This window comes from Aquarana catesbeiana, linkage group LG02 (assembly GCF_042186555.1).
Source record: "Aquarana catesbeiana isolate 2022-GZ linkage group LG02, ASM4218655v1, whole genome shotgun sequence".
In the NCBI taxonomy this organism is placed as follows: Eukaryota; Metazoa; Chordata; class Amphibia; order Anura; family Ranidae; genus Aquarana; species Aquarana catesbeiana.
Window position 1 is genome coordinate 508,714,429 of NC_133325.1, and position 27,199 is coordinate 508,741,627.

The window sequence follows — 27,199 nt, forward strand, 5'->3', positions numbered from 1 at the left end:
ATTATCATTATCCTTGGCTCTTTTTTAAAATATATATTTATATATTTTTTTATTATTTATTATTATTTCTCTTTTTTAATAATTATTTAGGCTTTTTTCCTTTTTTATATATTTATTTAGGAATTCTTTTATATCCTTATAACCAGCCATGCTTCTCATGCCTTTTTATCTTTAGCTTTGCTATTTATTAGTTTTCCTCCTGTCAGCTGCAGTGTGTTTTTGTCCCAACATGCGGAGCTATTTAAGTCTCCGTCCTTCCCCGTCCACCCTTGATAAAGGAGCGCGCATGCCCAGTGTGAGCTTTGCGCATGCTCTGAAACGCGTTGTGGTCCCTTCTACTCTGGTAACATCACACGCCCAGGAGTGCCCTGTTGGATTATGGAATGTCCATCTAGCCCAGCTGTTTGTACTCTCCTTGCGGTGGACCGCGGCCACCCCTCCGGAGTCACCCTGCTGCTTATCCTCGCTATGGATGTTGGGACTGATCCATGAGTTGCCCCCCCTTCGGAGCTGTTCTTTCCTTACTTCCTTGTAAGTGTGGATTACTTATCTATTGTTACTAATAAATACCTGCTCTCAGAGGCGCTTTCCTTCATTTTTTTCTACAATATTGTATACAGGTGGGGATACCCGACAAAGCTCATGATTACCCATGAAGGCAAATCCTCAGTGATTACTAACCTAGAAGAAGGCCTAGCACTGCTGTGAGCATGGGATATACTTCCAGAACAAATTCCTGAAGGATCCACCTCCACCTTGAGGTTGGACAACCAGAACGAGTGGCAGGTTGTGTCACATAAAAAGAAGCCAAACAAACGTAACACTCAATCACCTCGACTGTAACAAGCTACCCAATGCCACATGATTCCTGATACAATATGGAGCTCACAGCCCACGAAGTTCCCCTCCCTGAGTAATGCGCAGTATTTCTGCCATAGGATTCCTGATGGAATCTGCCTTTTAATACACCAGTTTCTTGCTTGTTTGTTAACTCTGTTGTTTCTACTTTTTCCGCTTCCTACTTCTTACCCTACTTCGTTTGAGATGAAACGCAAGACCATGCATGAGAAGACGACTTATTCCTCATCAACACTCACAAACCACCAACTGAGAATCCTGGAGACCTAATCTGGACTTCCTAAGGTACTGTTATCATCCCATCCCACACACCAGAAATGACAGTTAAAGTGACTTCCTTTAATGTTCATGGCCTGAATCACCCTGCTAAAAGAGCCTTAGTTTGAAGGGAAGCTCTTAACTTCAACAGTCCCCAACTTCTCCCACAAAAAATTCCCTCACATATTTCATGCCTCAGCTTCCAAAAAACAAAAGGGTGTTTTAATTGTCATAATTGCCATCAGGGACTCTGTGGCCTTCTCCCTGCGGGAGACCCACGCAGACCCTGAGGGACGCTACCTGATACTGGTCGGGGAATTCAATAACCACCTTTACACAATAGTTAATCTATGTGCACCCAACATCCACCAGCTTCATTTCCTGAAAAAGTTATTCTGCAAGGTCAACTCAATTAAGAAAGGTGCAGTCATAATGTGTGGGGATTACAACATTACAGTGAACTACAAGATGGACACTACATCCAAGTCAAAATGCCCTCTACCTTCACTTTAACATACGCCACATGTTGAAGAGATGTACGATGCCTGGAGGTGTCAAAACTCTAACGAGCGAGAGTACACCTTCCCCTCCTCCAGGCATAACTCGTACTCCCACATAGACTTAATATTGGTGGACAGAGCCCTGCTGCAAAAGATCTCCTCCTCTGCCATACATGATATCATGTGGTCAGACCATGCTCCTGTGTCTGTTATGGTAGAGGAGGGATACACATCAGCTTCAGCCTACATTTGGTGAGCTAATCCTCGTCTATTCCAACAACCCTCACAAGTTGCGCTTGTAACCAAACACTTAACTGAATATTTTGCTCTTAATGCTCATTCTGTAACTAACCCATTTATTATGTGGTGTGCTCATAAGGCATATATTAGAGGCATTTTACTTCAGATAAGTTTGCGAGAAAGGAGGCAGAGGACACAAAAACTAGACATCCTCCTAACAGATATCAGACTCCTAGAGTCCCAAAACAAAAATCTATCGGATCCTCTTACAGCAAACAAACTAATTGAACTGTGTTCAGGTCTCAGGCTCTTGCTGCTAGAACAATATGACAAACACATCCAATTTCACAGACTTCTGTCAATCTTGCTGACCCTGATTGGACCTGACCAAAGGGTTTCACCAGAGGGAGACAGGCGTCAGATGCCACAAGAAGGGTCATTGATGTCATCCATTATGCTGGGTCCTGTTGGGTGCCTTCTCTGCTACTCTCTTTGGATGCGGAGAAGGCATTCGACAGGGTCCATTGGGGATACATGACTCAAACACTTAAAAAATGTGGATTCTCGGGCCCCATCCTCTCTGCTATCTTAGCCCTGTACTCCTCACCATGTGCACAAGTATACACCTCTAATACCCTCTCTCTCCCCTTTTCCATTACCAATGGTACCAGGCAGGGGTGCCCCTTATCCCCCTCAATATTTAACCTCCTTATAGAACCATTGGCCAAAAAAAATCAGAGCACACCCGGGTACACCAGGATTCTCCCTCCTAGGTGAATCCCACAATATCAATTTTTTTGCGGACGATATCATTCTCCTCCTAACCTCACCACACACATCCTTACAACATGCCCACGATATTCTCAACAAATTCAGTCAGGTATCTTACTATGAGGTAAACTTCACAAAATCCCTAATATTAGGTCTGAATCTCCCCCCATCTCTTCAGTCTGATCTACAAAAAAACTTCCCATATACATGGAACTCAATCAGTATTCCTTATCTGGGATTACAAATTACTGCTGATCCTTCAAAACTAGCAGATGCCAATTACAACCCACTAAACAATAGACTTACCAGAGAAACAAAAAGTTTAGCCAAAGTAGAATTATCCTGGTCGGGACGTTTGGCATCTTTTAAAATGCTCCTTCTACCCCAAATACTATATGTATTCCGTACACTACCCATCCCACTTAAAAACACCCACCTTAAGTCTCTTAACTCCCTCCTCAAACATTACATCTGGGGACCTAAGAGACCTAGATGCTCTAAAGCCTTCTTTGTTAAATATAGATCACTAGGTGGAATGGGTCTAATTGATATAAAAGACTGCAACCGAGCATCTTTGTTCACTCAACTTAGACACTGGATCTCACCATCCCCAGATATTCTCTGGAGCAGTATAGAACAGGCCCTCAGCCCAACCCGAGATCTTCGACAGTTTTTATTACAAGATAGACTACTCCCGCTAACCATCCAATCCTCCTGAATGGCATGGAGAGACCTCCACAAACTAACTTCACTTTCCCCTAACAATACAGATATACCAATACTGGTAGAAATTCTAAACAACGTCATTCCACACTTCAACTACTCAGACTGGTTCACTAAAGGTATCTCCCTGATAACCGACCTATATGTCGACACCACACTTAAATCAATTTGATGCACTTGTTAAAAAGTACATATTATCTCCAGTCGACTATTATAAATACATCCAACTCAACCATTTCCTGAAATCCTTGAAGTCCCAGCGCATACACATACATGACACAGTGTGGCAATTCTATACAAAAACACCCATTGCTCCCAAGGACATATCTCTCTTTTACATACTCTTTCAAAACAAGGTTACCTTCACTAAACTCCCACCTTTCAATAAATGGGAACTAGATTTGCAAGAATCCTTTACAAACGCCCAATGGCAAAGTGCATTTAGAACAACATACAGAGCATCCAGGTGTGTAAACCACTGGGAACTCTCCCTAAAAATAGCTCAGAGATGGTACCTCACACCATATAGGTTGTTTAAATTCTCCCCCTCCAACTCACCACTATGCTGGAGAGAATGTGACGAGGTGGGAAATATTCTACACGTGTTTTGGTCATGCAAGCATCTTACAAGCTTCTGGAAGAGCATATTTAAATGTATCTCACATATCACAGGAATCCTAAAGTCACCAAGCCCTGGGTTGGCATTACTAAACCTGGGTATCGAAAATTTCCCTCCCTGTTTTCGCACAGTGGTTACATACATCTTATTAGCTGCTAGATCACTAATAACCAAAAATTGGAAATCAAACACAGTGCCCAAGGTATCAGAGGCTCTTGAAATCTCACAAACTAACTACTCTTATGAATCACTACAGGCTGAAAAGAGACCCTTCTTTGATAAACAATGGAAAATATGGTCAGACTAGTTTATAACGGAATAAGGATTGTGTTGTTTCGGGTGTACTTTATTTCTTTCTGACTACGTTTATATATGAGTAATACCAGTTTTTTACATGCACTACCTAACTGAAAAATGTTAATGTTAAACTTGTTGCTGTCCATCTACTACCCTACCCCTCCCCCCCCTTTTCTAATCTAATGTTACTGTTCTATAAGAATACACTATATTATCTAGGAAAGTAAAAAAATCACCATTCCTCCACTATGTTTTGTACTCTGGAAAACTGTTTAATAAAAACAATTGAAAAAAAAAAAAAATGACACGTGCTGTGCTAGGACAACATTGCAACAAATTAAATATTACCATTCAGCCACAAAAATACTACTCCAGACCAAACACCCCACATGTGCCAAAAGTAAACAATTGTAGGAGTATGAATACCATCCAACATAAGACAAAGACAATAGATCCACAGAAAACACAGACAGTCCACAAAGATAGGAATACATACAAATGTGCATAATATAAATCAATATTTTAAAAAGGGCCAAAATACATCCCTGGGAATTACAGACCAGTTAGCCTAACATCAAAAGTATGCAAGCTCTTGGAGGGGATGATAAGGGACTATTTAAAAGATTTTAGTAATGAAAACGGTATCATTAGCAATAATCAGCATGGGTTCATGAAGAATCCTTTTTTGCCAAATAAATGTTTACTATACAAAGTAAGGTCCGTTGGCATGGACTGAAAACTGGATACAAGGGAGAGTTCAGAGGGTGGTGATAAATGGGGAATGGTCAAGGGGGGAAAAGGGGTCCCCCAGGGTTCTGTGCTGCGACCAATCCTGTTTAATTAGTTTATAAAGGACCTGGAGGATGGGGTAAACAGTTCAATCTCTGTATTTGCAGACAACACTAAGCTAAGCAGGGCAATAACTTCTCCGCAGTATGTGGAAACCTTGCAAGAAGATCTGAACTCTATGTTGTCTACCAGACACTCAGGTTTGGCACATCATGGATCTGGTGGACAGATTATTGGGAGGGGCTGGGGAAGACCCAGCTGTCATGTGCACGTTGGCACCAATGACAAAGTCAGAGGCAGATGGAGTGTCCTAAAGAACCATTTTAGGGACTTGGGAGCTAAATTGAGGAAAAGGACCTCCAAGATAGTATTCTCAGGAATACTACTGGTACATCGAGCCACACCAGAAAGGCAGAGGGAGATTAGGGAAGTAAATAAGTGACTGAAGAGCTGGTGTAGTAAGGAGGGGTTTGCGTTCCTGGAGGACTGGGTCGACTTCTCACTTGATCACCAGTACTATAGAAGGGACAGACTGCACCTAAATGAGAAGGGTGCAGGTCAGCTGGGAGTAAAGATGGCCAAAAAGTTAGAGGGGTTTTTAAACTAGGCAATGGGGGGCCCAGAGGTAGAGATAGTCAGCGCAGAACAAATTAAAGAGGGTAGTATTGGGGGCATTAGTGGTAGCTTGACTACAGCACATAAACCCAAGGTAAGTATAGTAACAAGTCCTAGTTGCATTCTGGGAACACCCAATAAGGGGATAGTATGCAACCAGTTTAAACTATGTGGCATGTTCACCAATGCCAGGAGCCTGGTGGACAAGATGGGTGAACTAGAGATATTGTTGTACAAGGAGGATTTGGATTTTATGGGAATTTCAGAGACCTGGTTCAACAGCTCTCATGATTGGCTTGCAACCATTCAAGGGTATACCCTTTATCGCAGGGATAGAGAGGGTAAAAATGGGGGAGGGGTATGCTTATATATCAAGAATAATGTACAAGTGAATGTGAGAGATGACATCACTAAGGGAGCTAGGGAGGAGGTGGAATCTTTATGGGTAGAGCTCCAAAGGGATGAAGCTAAGGGGAAAATATTACTGGGAGTATGCTATGGGCCCCCTAACCTGAGGGAAGAGGGGGAGACGGATCTCCTATCACAAGTTGGATTAGCAGCAAGGATGGGAAGTGTTATCATAATGGGGGATTTTAATTATCCAGACATAGACTGGGCGGAGGGAACCATGCATTCGTCTAAGGCTTGCCTGTTCCTAAATGCCTTGCAGGACAATTTTATGGTTCAGATGGTAGACACGCCAACTAGAAATAAAGCATTACTGGATCTACTGCTTACCAACAATACAGACCTGATCATGGATGTGGAAATACGGGGCAATATAGAAAACAGTGATCACAGGTCAATTGGCTTCAGTATAAATCACATAAATAGGAAAGATAAGGGGAATACAAAGACACTGAATTTCAAATGAGCCAACTTCCCTAAACTACAAACCTTGTTAGAAGGCATGAATTGGGATAAAATCTTTGAAACAAAGAACATGGAGGAGAGATGGGTTTGCTTTAAATAAGGGGATTAGCCAATGCATCCCATTGGGTAATAAATTTAAAAGAGCGAACAAAAGTCCTGGATGGCTTAACTCCAATGTAAAAATGCATATAAAGGCAAAGTTGAGGCCTTCAAAAAATACAAGGTTGAGGGATCATCATCAGCATTCAGACTTTATAAAAAAATGCAACAAGAAATGTAAGGGTGCAATTAGGGCTGCTAAGATAGAACACGAAAGACACATAATGGAGGAGAAGAAAAAAAAATCCCAAGAAATTCTTTAAGTGTGTAAACAGTAAAAAAGGGGAGACAGACCATATTGGCCTCATAAAGAATGAGGAAGGACATCTGGTTACTAAGGATGGGGAGATGGCGAAGGTATTGAATTTATTCTTCTCCTCAGTCTTGACGAGGGAATCGGGGGGCTTCAGTAACCAAAACTGCAGTGTTTATCCTTCTGACACATCACAGGAAGGACCTCCATGGTTAACAGAGGACAGAATTAAAATTAGACTTGGGAAACTTAACATTAATAAATCACCAGAACCAGATGGCTTGCATCCGAGGGTACTTAGTAAACTCATTCAAGTAATTGCCAGACCATTGTTCCTAATTTTTACTGACAGTCTACTGACTGGAATGGTACCAGGTGATTGGAGAAAAGCCAATGTAGCACCAATATTTAAAAAGGGCCCAAAATACATCCTTGGGAATTACAGACCAGTTAGCCTAACATCAATAGTATGCAAGCTCTTGTAGGGGATAATAATGGACCATATACAAGATTTTAGTAGTGAGAACGATATCATTAGCAATAATCAGCATGGAGTCATGAAGAATCGTTCTTGCCAAACCAATCTTTTAAAACTATGGAAATGTGGCACTCGCAAATGTTATTAGACATGTGTGACCAAGTGTAGATGAGTGCAGATGTGAATATACAAAGCAAAAAACATGTAAATAAAGTCCAAAAAAATGTGCTGAATATTCTGATCTGCAATGGGAAGAAACTTTTTAAGTGCAATGGACCACAGACGCTCCAGGACTGTTCAGGTGCAGAAACGCCACCCCCACATGTGTCCCCACTCACCAAATGGCGATGACCCCCAGCTTTGCAGTCTGGGGTTCACTTCAGGCTTATGTGATGGTATCCAGAGAAGCTCAGGAGTGGTGTTGTGCACATCAGATCAAAGGATTTCTTGTTGGAATTTCTCAGCAGAATCACCAGGCACCAAAAATGGAAAAAATGGAACTAATAGTAAAAAGTACCGTTTGAAAAGGGATTTATTCCATATACAAATGGGTACTTACAAAATAGTTGATAAAAACAGGCATGTAAAGGGATTAAAGATGGATCCAGACGCTGCTCACGGCGTGCGTTCCAGAAACCAGGAAGTGCGTTCCAAGGAGCAGAGAATGACATCAGTGCCTCCGGAAATACGTCAACATGTTTCCCCAACCTACAGGGTGTTAACAAAGACCTAATTCCAGGTCTACTCAACTGTCTTAAATATAGGAAAGAAGGAAACATCCCCCACACAAAGGACTAATCACCATCCACATGGGAACCATGCTGATGATGAAATGAAAAAAGGTCACTCCCACAGGCACAGCACAGCTACTGGGAGAGACCAAAAAAGTGCAAATAGCACTCTGCAAAAATGGTTCCAAGGACTAAAGACATCACTTCTGGCTAAACCATGGAGTTCCCTGGAAATACATTTACATGCAAAATGACATAAATATACATACAAGCCGAAAAATGAAATATAAAAGAAAAAACTAATATTGAAAATAAAAATTAAATAAAAAAAATATATAAATATAAATAATAAAAATAAGAATAGACATAAATAAAAAAAATATGAATGAAAATAAAATGGAAAGAAAAATACAATGGATAAAAAGTACTATATTGTTCTAAAAATTCGACAGGAAACAGTTCAGATCCAATTCAATGTTTAACCCTCAGGGGCTCATCATTTTTAAATGATGGATCCACTGGGTCTCATTATGAGAAATAGCTTGCTTGAGGTTACCTCCTCTCCAATGCCCCTCAACTCTGTCAATGCCAGAGAAGGTGAGGCCAATGGGGTCCCTACTGTGAACTAGTCTGAAATGATTGGATAAACTGTGGTGTTTGTAACCTTTTTTAATCCTATTAACATGCTTGCGTAATCTCACTCCCAATGATCTGGTGGTCCTACCTACGTATTGTAACCCACATGGGCAGGACAATAGGTAGGTAATGTGGGTAGTGCCACGTGTAATAAATTTCTTAATTTTATAGGATTGACCAGTGGAGTGTGCTATAAACTCAGTTGTTTTCCTCACCCTGTGTTTAGATGTCCTACATATAACACATCTCCCACAACTGAAAAAACCCACCTGATCCAAAAAAGTGCATAGCTTTTTCGGGGGGTCAACAACATTGGGTGCCAGCTTGAGTCGTAGCGTAGAAGGCTTGGTGTAAATGAACTGTGGTCTACTGTGTAAAACACTGGCTAAATCGTCATCTTTCAATAGAAGATGCCAATGCTTACAAACAATATGTTCCACTTGTTTATATTGGTGGGTAAAACCTGACATAAAAGTAATACCAAAATCTCTTTTGGCAACTTCCTTCTTTTTAAACTAATCGTTCCTATTCATACCCCTTACAAAGGATAAGGTTTTGTTTAACTCACATGGGGTACCTTTTTCCAAGAACCTCTCATACAGAACTTGCGCTTGTAGATCAAAATCCTTGATTCTTGCGCAATTGCGTCTGACTCTTAAAAATGGGCTTTTAGAAATGGAACTAAGCCAACGGGGGTGATGGCAGCTCCCAAGGGGGATGTAACCATTTCTGTCCACTTCCTTAAAATAGATTTTAGTGGACAGTGTATGGTTATCCTTAAAAATAACTAGATCAAGAAAATTGATGCAATGAATGTCGGAAGTTGCAGAGAATGATATCCCATACCTATTCTCACCAATTTTCGACAAAAACTGAGAAAAAGACAATTTTGATCCTGCCCAAATAATGATATTGTCTATATAGCGCTAGTAAAACTTAAGCTGAGATATGTTCGCACCAAAAATAGCATCCTTCTCCCAGAAACTCATAAATAAATTTGCCACTGAGGGGGCATATTTAGCCCCCATTGCCACGCCCTTCTTCTGTCTGAAGAATTGCTTATCATGCCAGAAGAAGTTGTGGCTCATAGCTAAATCTAGGGCATGGACAAGAAAATCCCTTTGTTTATTTTTTTGTTTATTTACTGCATGCCTTTGCTGGTTATTGGTATACAGGGAATTGACGTCAATACTAGCTAGTATATGACCATCACCAACTGTTACCTGCTGTAATAATTCTATGAGATACCTGATATCCCTGTGATAGGATGGACAACTTTGTGCCAATGGCTGTAGAAAACAATCAATGTATTCACCAATTCTGGCAAACAAAGAGTCCACCCCACGCACTATAGGCCTGCCAGAAGGTTTAGCTGGATTCTTGTGGATTTTAGGTAATTGATAGATAACTGGCACCCGACGGGCATCCGGTACCAGATATCTAGCCTCTTTCTTGGTGACGATACCTTCATCTTGGGCATCTTTAACCAGACGTCTCAGCTTACCTTTGAATTTGTTGGTAGGGTTACCTCTCAGTTTTTCATATGTTTCAGCATCATAGACAAGTTTGTTAAGTTCAGCTAAATAGTCAGATTTATTAAGAATAACAAGCCCCCCCTTTATCTACACTACGGATGACTGTTTGTTTTCTTCTAGGGATTTTAAACCCCTTTCAATGCCTGTTTTACGCATACTAGATTTGATTGACAATCCTTCTAAGTCCTGCTGGACCAAGGATTTAAACACCTCTAAAAAATGATTGATAGAAAATGGAAACAAGAAAGACCAACAAATAAGACACCACATCCCATATATAAATGGATATAGGAAGAAAGGGCTGTAGGCATAGAGCCTTGGGACTTTGGAGGTGTCAATATGAAAAATTGTTAACACAGATTCAAACCATATTGGAATAAAAGAGAATTTTTTTACTACAAATAAGTTTAAAAAAGCCTATTGACAGGCCATACATAGTACAACAATTTCCAAAAAAATTGCAAAAAAAAAAGTGCAACAACAATTTATGATACAGATACCACTTTTTTTCTCAACATGTTTCGCTCTGTGGAGCTTCTTCAGGAGATCATGTGGTACCATTTGTAAGACTGAAATTTACATAAAAAAGGAAAAACCATCAGTGCATAGTAAGAAAATTAAAATTAATTTTTTATATATTTAAACACATTTGATAGAAGAGACAACTCATACAAATCAAAAAATCAATTTTATAAATTATTGAATGAAATTTATAAAGATCATTGTAAATTTAATTTAGGTTGTTTATAATAAATTAGGGGGCGTGGCTTGGCGCGCGGCGGAGATGGCTGCTCATTGAGGAGGCTCTGAGACACACGCGGAGGCTCTGAGCCCTAACACCCGACCTACAGCTCACAAATGCCGGGCAGAAAGCTTCACTGGACGCCTGGACCACGGACACGCCGAAACTCGGCTTCTGCCAGTGCCAACATCGCTGAAATCTTCCGACATAAATCAGCGGCCCGTAGCGGGACCCCGAGAAGCAAGATGGCGCCGACGCCACAGGAGGAAGGAGAGAGCGAGGACTCACTGTCCGCTTCTGAAGACACCAGCAGGGGTAAGTCCAAATCGGACCACCCGCTCACTTTTGCAGACATGTCGGTATTTGCTGCGGACATAAAAGCTACGTTTTCTGCCGCCATAACGGATTTGAAAACAAGCATGATGGTGATAAATGAAAAGATGGCAGCGGCCGAAAGTGCAGGCAGACAGAGAGATAAAGCAATCCACAAGCTAGAGCTGGTTTCATCAAACCACATGCAGCATTTTATTAACATGAACAGACACATTGAAGATCTCGATAACCGGGGGAGGAGGTGCAATATCAGAGTCAGGGGGATCCCGGAATCAGTGGATCAAGATCAGATCACCACAGCACTCCGGAGAGTCTTCAACAGCCTGCTTGAGAGGCAGGAAGACACGGAAATCAATTTCGTAAGAGCTCACAGAGCTCTCAGGCCCAGAGGCTCAGATACCGCACCGCCCCGTGACATAATCTGTTGCTTACAAAGCTTTGCTACTAAAGAAGAGATCATGCGAAAAGCGAGACAAAATGAGCAAATCATATTTAATGGCGCCACAATTATGCTGTTCCAGGATCTTTCTCAGATTACTTTAAAGAACAGACGTGCACTGCGACCCCTACTGGAGAAACTGAGAGCAAAAGACTTAAGATATACCTGGAGATTTCCCTTTGCGCTCACAGTTACATATAATGGCCATCAAGCTATCCTGCGTTCGCCAGCAGACTTACCAGAGTTCTGTGAAGCACTAGACCTGGAACCAATAGATTTACCAGATTGGTATGAGGAAATTTTACAACCACCCTTGATCAGAAGCCCCCCCACCTCCCCACTCTCTTCTCCAGACAAAAGGCTATCGAAAAAACATAAACAGAATAAAGGAAACAGCTCCCACGCAGATACCCCAAGGAGATTGGCCGGCCCATCCAGAGCCCAGGAATGTGAATAGCTTCATGTGTACTACAATAGACATGACCTTAACAAACCTGCAGTCCAAATCTCAACTCCTACAGTTCTGATGTTTATGTCATATTGAAGTCGCCTGTGGAACATTTCCCCCAAAGGGGAGGGACGTTGGAGGAAGAGGAAAAAAAAAAAAAAAAAAAAAGGATAGACACTTCCACAAACATCACCCGGAGGGATACTTATGACAGCATCCCATAGCTCTCTGCACAGCCATTAAGCTCAAGATGCGAACTTTGAAGCTTATTCAAGAGGAGACCTACCACCTCAGCTCCATATTTCTTGCTGCTTGAAGGTAGGGCCTTGATCCCAGACACGACGACAGATGTGCCCTGGACGTGGCTCACTGCTATATCAACACCTAGCCCTGAAGCAATGGGATGCAAACCACGAAGATTTACAAAACTGTGCGAGAGCGAGAGGAATGGATGAAGGAGGGTTAATAGGAGTAAAAACTGTTTGTTGTCGACACCTCCTCCCCCCCCTTCTCCTTTGTCTCCCCCCCCCCCCCCCTCCTCCCCTCTACCCCACCACCCCCCTTCCCCCCCTCCCCTCTACCTCACAACCCATCCCCCTTCTCTCCTACCACTCTGAACAGATTTATTATATGCAAATTAGATCTGATTATGTACATATTTGGGGGGCGTATCCACAGGTGACAGCTAAGACTACCTAATTTGATGATAGTCGGATGACATAATTGTTATAGTTATTTTCTGTGAGTTCAGGTTCTGGTTTTCACGATTAGACCCGAGTTTACTTGCTACACACCCTGGTCGGGTGTGACCTTAATAATATCAATATTTTTACTACTGTGAGCCTCCGTGTGTGTCACGTTGAGACTGTACATTCATAGTTCCCACAGCACTCCATTTACTTGGAGCCTAAACTACGCTTAGTCGTAGTCGCTTCCCACAACCCCCCCACAAATTCTACTTGATATTTTACGACTGGGGGTACATCTCCACCTGGGGTGGTTTAGGTATCTCTGGAGATTGACCCCCATAGTAATAACTCTCTGCTAAACCTTCCTCTTCTTTTACTACTCACCCTTTTTCTTTCTCCTTCTCTACTTTCCCTTTCGTTTACTAGGGGAGGGACACCCGCTCGGGCTATTAGAGATACTCCATTTCTAAGTGAAGAACAAGTGTCAAACCTCATATAACAGTCTTATCTTTACAGATTCGAAATTCGTCCGTCTCCTCCTTTGCCGACACTATGGTATACTCATCGCTGGGGAGTCGTCCCCTTGTGATATCTCACAACATCAGAGGCTTAAATATACCCGAGCGACGTTCCACTCTGCTCAGAGAACTTAAAAAAGGTAAACCTCAGTTTGTTTTCCTACAGGAGACCCATTTTAAAACAAACAACATCCCCAAATTAACATCCCCACAGTTCCCGAGAGCTTTTCATGCTACCACACCCGATTCTAAATCAAAAGGAGTCACGATACTAATAGGCAGAGACACACCATTTAAACTAAATGAACAGCTATGTGACCCTGAGGGCAGATTTGTGTTCTTGAAGGGTACATACAATGACTTGCCTTTGACTCTCGCCAATGTATACTTCCCAAATAAGTCTCACATAACTTTTTGCCAACTTATCGTGAGGAGGCTACAGGAGTTCGCCGATGGTTGTATTATACTTGGGGGGGATTTTAATGTACCTCTAAACCCACTTCTAGATACGTCCAATGGAAGGACTTGCATTACTTATAAAATTCTGAAAAAGATTAAATCACTCCTCCACAAGCTCCAGTTGGTGGACTCCTGGCGCTTCCTTAATCCCGATGGTAGAGATTACACCCATTTCTCGATACCACACAACAGATATGCCCGGCTGGATTGCATATTTGTCCCTCAGAGAGATTTATCAAAAATTTCCGCTGCAAAAATAGGTACACAAACAATATCAGACCACGCACCTATCTCACTGACACTGGACTTACAGAACTCAAGTAGACGACAGCAGACATGGAGACTGAACACGTCTTTACTATCAGATCCGACACTCTTACCTGTAATTACAAACAACATAACCGATTTCTTCAAACATAATAACACACCTGGGACAGATCCACTACTGGTATGGGAAGCGCATAAATGTACCATACGAGGAGTTCTGATAGGGATGGGTTCAAGACGCAAAAAGGAAAAAGATGCCCAGATTAGAAAATTACTCACCCAAATTGAGTCACTGGAAGTATTACATAAACAATCTCTATCGGAGACCTCAGCCAAGAGCCTTTTAGAGGCAAGGAAGGATCTACAGCAGATTCTCCACACTAAAGCCAAACGGATTCTTTTCTTTAAGAGGCGGCTCTATTATGAGTCAGGCGACAAAGCTGGGAGGTTCTTGGCGAGGGCCCTCAAAGAACAAAATTCAAGTAATCAGATAGTTGGTATCAGATCCAAAGAAGGAAAGCTCGAGGTAAAACCTGAGGCAATAGCTAATCACTTCCACGCTTTCTATACGAAGCTTTATAACCTACCCCCACAGCATAAACCTCCACAAATGCTAGGAGATAGGACACAACTCATACAAGACTACATAAGACATAGCGGGCTACCATCTCTACCCAAGGATGATACAGATCTCCTAGAAGCCCCAATCACAACAGCGGAGGTCAAACAGGCCATAAAATTACTAAAACCGGGCAAGAGTCCAGGTCCTGACGGATATTCCGCCACATATTACAAATCCTTTATGGAGATTCTGACTGAACCCTTAAAAGATGCATTGAACGCCTTATCCAAGCCAAGACGTGTTACTCCTGGTTTTCTCTCTGCCCATATTGCGGTTATACCGAAAGAGGGCAAAAACCCAGAGGAATGTGCTAGCTATCGTCCCATCTCCTTGTTGAACCTCGATGCCAAGCTGTTTGCGAAGATCATTGCACTGAGGATGGGGCCGCTGCTCTCAAAACTAATTGGCTTGGAACAGGTGGGCTTTATGCCAAACAGGGAGGCCAGAGACAATGTTACTAAAGCTCTCTTACTTACACAGGCTGTGAGACAACGGAAGATCGAAGGTTTTCTCCTCTCAACAGACGCGGAGAAGGCCTTCGATCGTGTGGCATGGGACTTCATGCTGGCGGTGTGTGGAGGGGTGGGCTTAGGTCCGAACATGTTGCATTGGATCTCGGCCCTTTACCAGAACCCAACAGCGGAATTAAAAATAAACGGAATTCTCTCAGAAAAAGTATATATTAAAAATGGGACTAGACAGGGCTGCCCCCTGTCTCCCCTGTTATTTATTCTCTCACTAGAGCCCTTTATTAGAACAGTGCAAAAAAACACAGCAATACAAGGTTTCCAGATTAAAAATAAAGAGTACAAACTAGCTGCATACGCAGATGACTTACTGTTCTTCTTAACAAAACCGACTACAACATTCCCTAACCTGCTACAAGAATTTGCACACTACGGATTTATATCCAACCTAAAAATTAATTATACAAAGTCAGAGGCTCTGAACCTCTCCCTTCCAGATAATGTACTCAAATTAACTCAGGCAAACTCAACATTTACTTGGGATAAGACCAAATTAAAATACCTAGGAATCTGGCTTACACCATCTCTAAAAACAACATATGAGAGAAATTTTGTGACCTTTCTAAAAAATTGTGCGAAAGATCTAACAGTTTGGAATGAGAACTATTTCTCTTGGTTCGGCAGAGCAGCCATAGTAAAAATGGTCATATTGCCCAGATTTTTATATCTGACCCGCACACTACCGATAGAGATACCTCAGAAATTTTTCAATGAGCTTAATACAATGGTCACGAGATTTCTCTGGCAACATAAAAAACCCAGAATCAAACTAGGCACCCTGGTCAAACCCAAAGATCTAGGAGGAATCCAATTCCCGAACTTCCGCAGTTACTACCAGGCCTCACACATAACCAGAATCATAGACTGGCATTGCCATGAGTCGGAGAAGGACTGGGTATCCCTAGAGTCAACGCTTGCCACGCTGCCGCTTAGATACCTGCCATGGTCCCCTATCAAAACATTACCTCATGCCGTTAGGTTACACCCAATCACTGGTACCACACTGAAGATCATTACCGGACTAGCTAAACAAAAAAAACTGACCTCAACACCCAGCCCTCTGACGCCCCTGACAGATAACCCAGACTTTACCCCAGGTCTACATAACCCGACTCTTAAGAAGAGTCCGGCGGGGGATCCCTTGCTGGCTGGAGACTGCTATAATGAAAACAAATTCAGAGACTGGTCGTCTTTTAAGACAGACTTAAACCGTCCCCAAATGAAACTATGGACGTATTTCCAATTAAGAAGCTATTTAGGTAACATTAAGGAACCCCTAACACTACATAGACCCCTGACGGCCTTGGAGTCGGTGTGTCGAGAGGGAATTCCAATTAAAAAGGCCACTTCTGTAGCGTATGAGTGGATGAGTCGCTCGGGGACTGAGATATCGGACGGGCACAGGAGGAGATGGTCGGAAGAACTTGAATTGGAGATCTCAGACAAACAATGGAGGTATGTGGCTGCCTTAGCACATAAATGTTCCATAAGCACGAAATTGCAAGAGACAAATTACAAACTGCTGACCCACTGGTACAGCACTCCTGATAAAATACACAAATGGGATACACAAAAACCAGACACATGCTGGAGATGTCTCTCTGAAAAAGGCACACTAGCCCACATCTGGTGGCATTGCCACAAAATTGAACCATTCTGGAATGAAGTTAAGGTTTTAATTAAAAAGATTACAGAAACCAAAGTGGAACTGACCCCAGCATGTTGTCTATTACACCTGTCTAACACCTCTTTTAAACGTTACAAACGCTCGTTGACGATACATCTCCTCAACGCAGCCAAATCTCAAATACCTCTACATTGGCTCTCTACATCTACTCCAACTGTTGGGGATTGGCTGTCGAGAGTCAGTGAGATCCACGAAATGGAAGACGTATTGGCCCAAGACAAAGGCCATATCGAACGATTCCACAAAACATGGCAACCCTGGTTGCTTTTCAAATACTCTGCAGAATTCCCTTCCTGAATTAGGTATGGGAGGGACCTTGCGGTCCTGGGCGGGTGCCCTTCCTCTGTACTCTATTTCTGCCCTCACACCAGCATTTCCTTTATCCTTTCCTACTTCCTTTTTCTATATCCAACTTCTTAACACTTCATGGCTGTTCTATAGCCTATGTCCTCACTGGTATATACCTTGGAAATCTGTACTCCTCTTATAGACGTGAATTAGATTGTCTCAGAGAATCATAGAGACCACACTTTTGCTTGCTCTCAACAATAAACAATTTGAACAACAGATAAGAAATGTTTGTCGCAATGACTTGCGAAGCGTAGACAGAACTATTATGTTGTATTTCTTTTTTTTTTTTTTTTTTTTTTTACAGTCACAAAGTCAGCTTAGCGGAAATAACTTCAGTGATGCGGTGTCTGTTAAACATTTAGACTTCTACACGAGTTTCACACTATCTGTTTTTATTTTGTAAAAAGACGAAAAGTATGCAGTTGCACCTGCAAAATGTGCAATATACAGTGTATTCTTTGTTACTATTCTTTATTTTTTCAATAAACTTGAAATGATAAAAAAATAAATTAATGTTTAATTAATGAATTAAACAAAAAATGAATAGAGAAATGAGATGAAATAAAATAAAATAAAAAGAAATTATAACCTTACCAAGAAACAATATTTATAGACTGAAACTGAAGATTTGCCAGATAAAGAAAGGGTTAATCCCTAGGTTAACCCCCTCTCGTTATGATTCCTGGATCACCGGTTTGCTTGCAGAGGCAATACTTCTATAATCAAAGTTTTTATATGGTGTCCTGGACTGAAAAAGACAGGATGCATATGGTTGAAGGAAAAGATGTTTGAAATAATTGAATATTTAAGAAGAAAAACGAACTGATTATATTCAATCAAAAATCATAGTATTTTACCTGGACAAACTTTGGATGATAGAATCAATTTAGATAGCATGAGACATCCTCAGTGTTTAGTGGGACAGGAACACCAGCCATAGGATGTAATAAAAGAACATTTCAATATAAACAAGAAGTAGGGACGGTCTGGAAAGAGAGGAATCAAAAATAAAAACCCAATAAGATGAGATTTACTTTAGATTTAATTAGGTCAAGCCCGTTGTAAGTAGGGGAATAGTGGATAAAGAGATCCAAAAGTTTAGCGTTAAAGAAAGCTGCCTACCTTGCAGGAATGTTTCAAGATCTCAATAGAGTGAGGAGGAGAGACACCTTCCCTCCTACCTCTGTGTTGTCCAGCAGAGGAATGACAGGGAGTGAAGCTAATCTCCCTGTTTAAATATTGCACTACGGAGCGGCAGGCGTCTGACGTCACCGCCGCTCCGCGGACGTTCATGAGGTCTCTCTGTGCATGCACACACATCGAGACAAGCAGCGTCTGGAACTGCTGGAACGCACAGCAGTCGATCACCATTTTTAGAAGTGGTTTTGCCCTCACATGATGGGAGGGGGGCTAACACGACTCGGAAAGAAAAAAACTGATGAGACGAACATCAGTCATTACATGAGCGGGCCAGATAACAAAGTAAATAGATGGAGATATGTTTGAAAGTGTGATGCATAGCGCAGGGAGCCAGGAGAGGCATTTGGAGGTGAGGCCATTGATTAGAGACTAACGTCCTCACAAATGCCTGGGTGTCCGTATAGGTATAGTGGGTATTTTGCAGACCTCACTTTTTGTCACAAAGTTTTGAAAATTGAAAAAAGAAAAAAAAAATGTTTTTTTCTTGTCTGTCTTCATTTTCAAAAACAAATGAGAGCTGCAAAATACTCACCATGCCTCTCAGCAAATAGCTTGGGGTGTCTACTTTCCAAAATGGGGTCATTTGGGGGGGTTTGTGCCACCTGGGCATTCCATGGCCTCCAAAACTGTGATAGGCAGTGAAGAGTGAAATCAAAAATTTACACCCTTAGAAATCCTGAAGGCGGTGATTGGTTTTCGGGGCCCCGTACGCGGCTAGGCTCCCAAAAAGTCCCACACATGTGGTATCCCAGTACTCAGGAGAAGCAGCTGAATGTATTTTGGGGTGCAATTCCACATATGCCCATGGCCTGTGTGAGCAATATATCATTTAGTGACAACTTTTTGTAATTTTTTTTTTTGTCATTATTCAATCACTTGGGACAAAAAAAATTAAAATTCAATGGGCTCAACATGCCTCTTAGCAATTTCCTTGGGGTGTCTACTTTCCAAAATGGGGTCATTTGGGGGGGGTTTGTACTGCCCTGCCTTTTAGCACCTCAAGAAATGACATAGGCAGTCATAAACTAAAAGCTGTGTAAATTACAGAAAATGTACCCTAGTTTGTAGACGCTATAACTTTTGCGCAAACCAATAAATATATACGCTTATTGACTTTTTTTTACCAAAGACATGTGGCCGAATACATTTAACAAAAAGTAGAAAATGTCATTTTTTTTCAAAATTTTTGGTCTTTTTGCCACGGAGGAAGATGCCAGACGAGAATACCGGAGGAAGAACCAGAAGAATCAGAAGAAGAAGAAGATGGAGGAAGAAACCGAAGGAAGATAGAAGAAAGAAGATAGAAGAAAGAAGATATAAGAAAGAAGAAGCATTTAAATAAAGGAATTGTCAAAAACTGTCTTTTGTCATTTTTAACGTTTTTGACACTTTTTTTGTGAAATGGTGGGGGTACTTTTGTACCCCCTTACCATTTCACACAGGGGGAAGGGCCAGGATCTGGGGGTCCCCTTGTTAAAGGGGGCTTCCAGATTCCGATAAGCCCCCCACCCGCAGACCCCCACAACCACCGGGCAAGGGTTGTGGGGATGAGGCCCTTGTCCCCATCAACATGGGGACAAGGTGTTTTGGGGGCTACCCCAAAGCACCCTCCCAATGTTGAGGGCATGTGGCCTGGTACAGTTCAGGAGGGGGGCGCTCTCTCATCCCCCCTCTTTTCCTGTGGCCTGCAAGGTTGCGTTCTCAGATAAGGGTCTGGTATGGATTTTTGAGCGGACCCCACGCCATTTTTTTTTAAATTTTGGCGCGGGGTTCCCCTTAAAATCCATACCAGACCTGAAGGGTCTAGTATAGATTTTGAGGGGGACCCCACGCCATTTTTTTAAAAAAATGTTGGTTCGGGATTCCCCTGTGGGGAATTCCCATGCTGTTTTTATCAATGAACTTTTATGTGTATCGTCGGACAATTCATTAATAGCCGCGAGTAGTTTTAAATGACTTTTTTTCTTTGAAATGTCATTTTTTCTGTCAGACTGTTCTAAACACGGGAAACATGCGCCCCTTTACAGGCATACTATAGACACCCCCCAGGTATGAAATTTAAAGGAATATTACACTTTTATTGTTTCACTTTAAGCATTATTAAAATCACTGCTCCCGAAAAAACGGCTGTTTTTAAAACTTTTTTTGCATTGATCCATGTCCCCTGGGGCAGGACCCAGGTCCCTAAACATTTTTTATGACAATAACTTGCATATAAGCCTTTAAAATTAGCATTTTTGATTATTCATGTTTGTGTCCCATAGACTTTAATGGTGGGGTGTGTTCGGCTCATCCCTACTGCACAACTTCTTTGACCTGTCTTTCCTCCCATCCTTCCCCTGGGAGTTCAAGTGCCATGCTCGCTTCTGAGCGTGCGCCTTCCGTTTCGCACCACTGGACCACAGTGATTGAGTCCATACTGGTGTCAAGAGGGTGGGTTTGCTTGCAGAGTAACAGTATCCTGGAGGAGCCCCCATGTGTAGCACTGACCCCCGAAGGAGCTGCTGATGTTTGATTTCGCCTGTACTCTGCTATCACGCTCCCTCAATTTGACTCAGTTCCCTTGACACAGCTGTGGTGTAATGTTAGTGTGCAGCAGAAACTTAAAGACAATTCCACAATATAAAATATAATATACCTTTTGTCTTTACCTTTAACCTCCAGCTCTCCACCTGGTCAGCAATTCAAAGGAAACAACACTCCACAAATAGTACTTAAACAAGAATAAGCTTTTACTATATCTGCTTCAAGGTAGTGATTATAGCAGTTGTACTTTCAGACCAACATAGTGTGACAGCCAACAGATTTAGTTCACAACAGTACTACACAAATAAAAGTTGTTTGTTTTAACCTCTTATGCCGCGTACACACGAGCGGACTTTACGGCAGACTTTGCTCGGCAGACTTTTCGCCAGACTTTGTTGGCTCCTTGCGCCGGACTTAAAAAGGGACGGACTTGGCCACAACGATCATTGCAAAAGTCCGCTGGTTTTGAATGCGGTGACGTATAGCACGTATGACGGGACTATAAAAAGGAAGTTCAAGCCCCACTACGGCACCCTTTGGGCTCCTTCTGCTAATCTCGTGTTTATCTCGTGTTAGTAGAAATTTGGTTAGAGACGATTCGCGCTTTTCACACTTCAGCTTATTTCGATCGTTTTCTGCGGTTCTGTTTGTGCTTGTGAGGTTTGTATCTGCTTTTCAGTGCGTGTTGGTCAGGTCGTAACCTGCCTTGCAGGCCGTTCTGGTCTGCTCATTCCTGATTTTCAGATTGTTCTTCATAGGCCTTGCTGTTCTTCAGTGCGTTTGTTATAAGTTTGTTTGTTTGACCAGCCGACCGTTTTGAAGCCATGTCGCGTGGACGTACTCATTCTCGAGTTCGTGCTGCGTGGGGACTCGGTGTTGGGGTTAATACTTTGACCCGAGTCCAGTCCATGAACAGGGTGAGGAGGAGTTCATGGATGAAGAATTGGTTGCGCCAGCATGACCAATTCTCGCACATGCCTTTGCTCCGTGAGCTCCGTGAGAATAATCCTGAGGATTTCAGGAATTATCTCCAGATGACGGACCCCGTTTTTGAGCGTCTGCTGGCTATGCTGACCCCCTATATCAGCAGGCAGGATACCTGCATGAGGCAAGCCATCAGTGCGGAACAGAGGCTAGTTGCCACGTTACGTTACTTGGCGACAGGGAGAAGTCTTCAGGACTTGAAGTTCTCGACAGGCATCTCCCCCCAGGCTCTGGGAATAATAATCCCAGAGACTTGTTCTGCCATCATTCAGGTCCTGCAGAAGGACTATATGAAGGTAAGTTTTATCCTTTAACATTACATGATATGTATTAAATATTTTTTAATGTATTGTATAAATGTCCTCCTTACCTAATTGCCATGCTTTCAATATGCTGTGAATGTCCCCTTTATCTTCATGCATGCCTGTTTTTGGACATTAATCATTTATTGCCCTACATGCATATTTACCTTCAATAACCTCCCCACCATGCAATCCTGTGTCCATTTATATCTCTAGCCTATAGTCCCTTGAACAATGTATATTGTCTGCTCCATTGTCTTGTTTGACCCTCCCCCACCCCACAAATGTTTAAAACAGTCAGGTGTGTTTTTGACCCTAATTAGAACCCCTCCCCCAACCCACAAATGTTTTAAACAGTCAGGTGTGTTTTTTTACCCTAATTAGAACCCCTCCCCCACCCCACAAATGTTTTAAACAGTCGGGTGTGCTTTTGACCCTAATTAGAGCCCCTCCCCCACCCCACAAATGTTTTAAACAGTCAGGTGTGTTTTTGACCCTAATTATAACCCCTTCCGCACCCCACAAATGTTTTAAACAGTCAGGTGTGTTTGTTAACCTAATTAGAACCCCTCCCCCACCCCACAAATGTTTTAAACAGTCAGGTGTGTTTTTGACCCTAATTAGAACCCCTCCCCCACCCCACAAATGTTTAAAACAGTCATGTGTGTTTGTTAACCTAATTAGAAGCCCTCCCCCCCCACATTCAAATGGATCAATGGGCAATAAGAGGGGGTGATTAATCTTATAAGTGGGCCTTATGTTTTTTACAATTTAAATTACAAACACACATATTAATAATGTTTGACTGCTGTTGTTCACTAATGTTTTTGTGTAATCTGATATACAAGTTATGTTTAAAAGTCCTTATCTTAATGTTTTTTTTATTTTTTCACTCCACAGTTTCCTTCCAGTACACAGGAATGGCAGACTGTGGCCTCCCAGTTCGCTGACCATTGGGACTTTCCCAACTGTGTCAGGGCGATTGACGGGAAGCATGTCTGGATTGTGCCACCACCGCATTCGGGGTCTTATTTCTATAACTACAAGGGGTTCCATAGTGTAGTTTTGATGGCGGTAGTCTTGGCACATTTGGACTTTCTGTTTGTGGATGTGGGGAAGAACGGCCGGATGTCTGATGGAGGAGCCTTTGCACAGACCGAGCTGTGCCAGCGTCTCCAGACTGGTGGCCTGGGATTGCCACCTGATGACCAGAATGTTGATGGACTCCCCTCAGTTTTTATCGCTGATGAAGCGTTTGCTCTCGGTGAGCACTTGATGAGGCCGTTCCCCCAAAGGACACTCACCCCTGAGAGGAGGGTATTTAATTACCGGCTGGCCAGAGCAAGAAGAGTTGTGGAGAATGGCCGTTTGTTCCTTTCAGCAATTAATTTGGCGGACTATAAACTAAATTACATCATACTTGCTTGCTGCATCCTACATAACTTTTTAAGGAGACATTCAGCTACATATATTTCTTCTGTTGGGCCTGAGGCCGGACTGGAACAAGATAAAACAATGACAGGCCTACAAATTGGCCGTATTGGCTTGGCCCCCCGAACCGCACGTCAAGTGCGTGTCAGAGAAGCTCTCCAAGAAGATCAGCTATTGGGCGCTCCGGTGTGCGCCGGTTCGCGCCTGGGCACGTCGGCATGGGTGCGCGCACGGCACTTGGCGCCAACCGCCCTATTTAATGTGCTGGAACCTTCTGCTCGGTGCTGTCCGATCTGCAGCTCCCAGTGCCTGAGTTCCTGTTTCCTGTCCACTTCCTGTTTGCTTGTCTGATCTCCTAGTGACCCCAGGTTGTCTTGGACTTCTCTTGTTATCTGCCTGCACCTGACCACGGCTTCCCTTGACTACGTCTCTGCCTGCTCCTCTGTACTACGTTGCCCGCCTGCTGCCAACCCTGCCTGTGACCCGGACTTTGAGTCTGCCTGTTCCTCTGTACCTTGCTGACCGTCTGTTGCCAACTCTGCCTGAGACCGGACCTGCCCTTTCTGCTCCTGCTCTGCACCAGTCGCTTAGTCCCTTACTTGCTAGGACTTCCAGACCATACGCATCAGGATCCTGGGCCTTAACTCTGCAAGTCATCCGCCAGGCTCTCTTACCACTCTGCGCTCCTGTGCCTTCTGTTTACACTACCAGGGGCCGGGAACCAGATACGTACGGGAGGCCTCCCCTGCTATACCGGGTTCGTCAGTCAGGTACGTGTAAGTCTGATAGTGCGTGAGCGTTATGTTAATTATTTTAATGGTCAGGGGGCCATTGCTATTCAGCAACAGCTTTAATTTTAACAAAAAATACAATAAAAAAAATTGATCAAAAATATCTTGTTTTTATTCTTGTTTGCATTTAGTTTTGTCTGTCTCCTAGTGCACTTGTAGTAGTGGCAAGTGCATTTACCTTTAGTTAATCAGGTCACTGTAACCACGCAAAAAAATTGAAATTTTTTTTCAGAAATAATCAGCCACACACATTGTATTAGTAAAAACTTTTTACTGTGTGCACATTGAAAGGTTTTTTTTTTTTTTTTCGTTTTTTCATTTTTTTGGTGTAAAAATATATATTTTTTTAACGTTATTAAAGGCACATTTTTGCAAAAATAGACCTTGATAAAAATTTTTACTTTCACAACAGTGTTTTAAAAAACATACCAAAACATTAAAGAACTTACAAAGTTCAACATTTAAAGAATGGTGCATGTGATGTCACCCTTGGAAATCGTTCATTTTGAATATGCTCAAAATTGAGCATTACAAAAGGGTCAAATCAACATGTGCTATCTCCCATCATGGGTGAGCAATGTATATGTTTTGTGTGTGCAATCCCTTTTTGTTCCTATCACCACAAAATAATTTGGAGGATGAAGGGGTTGCAAACACAAAACAAGTACATTGATAACCCATGATGGAAGATAGCACATGATGACACACCGTGTGCATCATAATGTAAATTTGGGTAGCACCAAAAAAATTAAAAACAATTTTCAAGAGAAAACAAACTTCACAAGGAAATGAAGAACATGATTGATGTTTTTAGGAAAAACATTATATTCTGCCCAAAACATCAATCATGTTCTTCATTTCCTGTTGCATGGAGTCCAGGTGAAGTTGCATGCTGTGAATTTGGTCATGCATTTTATCTATTTGGCCATTCCACAGCATTATCTGGCCAATCAGTCTTTGGGTAATGTCTGTGGTGAATGGCTCTGCCGCTTGGCCTTCCACAACCAGAAACTCGCCTAAAATGAGTTAATAAAAACAAGGGTTACAATATGCACGCCAAAATACATTAACTTAAGCTGGGGTGTCAGTCACTCACTTGGTGGGCTTGAAATCTCGCACACTTCCTCCACCTCTCCTTCCTCCAGGTCATCGGGTGGGCGTGGTCTTGGGCTTGGGGTATCTTCTGCCTCAGGCTGGTGACTTGGGGGGGTCCTGGGATCCTTGGACTGTTGTCTGAGTCTTTTCTCCCCTATGATAATTGAACAAAAGGTATAGTTAAAACACAGTGATATTTTAGATTTTATCAAATACTCTGAAACGTTGGTTAGGAGTTGTGGCCAATTGTCTTTTTTTGTCATCAAAAATTTAGAAGACAGGATGAACATTCCCTCTGAACAACAATTATAAACAATGCACATTTTCTGGCAAGTTTCACAGATGCAGACACCTCAATGATCTCCTATGTGTATTACCCCTCTAAAATGTATTCATGGTCACATAGTACACTATAGTGCTTGTGAGTCCAGATGTGTAAACAGCTGCTGTGTCCTGTCCTTACATTACACTGAATCATTTTTGAAGAAGCATTATATTTTCAAACACATCTACAGCACATCAACAAATTGTGGGAATTGGACAAATTATCAAGACATAAATGTATGTTCAACCCTGTCCCATCGTATTTGGCGAAAAAATAAAGTCATTTTCTAAAGTATCATATGTATTTTACAAAGAACGGTCTTTACGAACGATGCTGTAGAAAGTCAAAAAATATGGATCAGCATGCAAGTTAAGTATCTCAATAGGAAAACACAACAAGTACTTACTTTTTTTAAGCAGCTTCTTTATTCGCCAATATTGTTCTGGCTCCCGACTTTTGATGTCAGACCACCGCTTCCTCAATTGTTCTTTCGACCATTTAGTGCCAAATTTTGCTTCTAGAGCGGTGACAATTGAGGACATTATTTTGTCCTTACGCATATTCGGTCGTGTGTACGGTCCTTTTTTCCCATCATAGTCCTCCCTTCTCAATATGGACACCATCTCCACCATCTCTTCAAAAGCCATGTTGGTGGCCTTATATCTCCCCTGGGATGTGGATGGTTGTGGCTCCGGGCTTTCCTCCGCGCTACTTCCACTGATTCTCTCCGCCATCTTTAGCTATCTACTCCCACTGCGCAACGAAGAGTGAAGGGGCGGGGACAAATTGTACTAAAGAACGTCAGGGGCGGGCGACGCAGGCGGAGCATGACAGTGTATATAAAGCTATTACGATGGCCTACGTATGTCCGTGCGGAAGTAGCGAGCGTCAGAAACGAAGGTAAGATTAAAGTGGGGGTGTGTGTGTGTTTGGTGTGTGTGTGTGTATGTATGTGTCCCCTAGATTACAAACCAAAATAATCCTGTGATTTGTGACTGACATTAGTTTTGATCTGGTGTCTTGTCTTTCAGAAACAATGAATCCCTTTAAAGAGGAAGAATTTTTGTCCCAATTTATTGAGCTCTATCAGGAAAAGAAAAACCTGTGGGAGGTCAGACACCCACTATATTATAATAGGGATGTAAGGAAGGCAACACTGGGCACACTTTTAGAATTTGTGAAGACTCG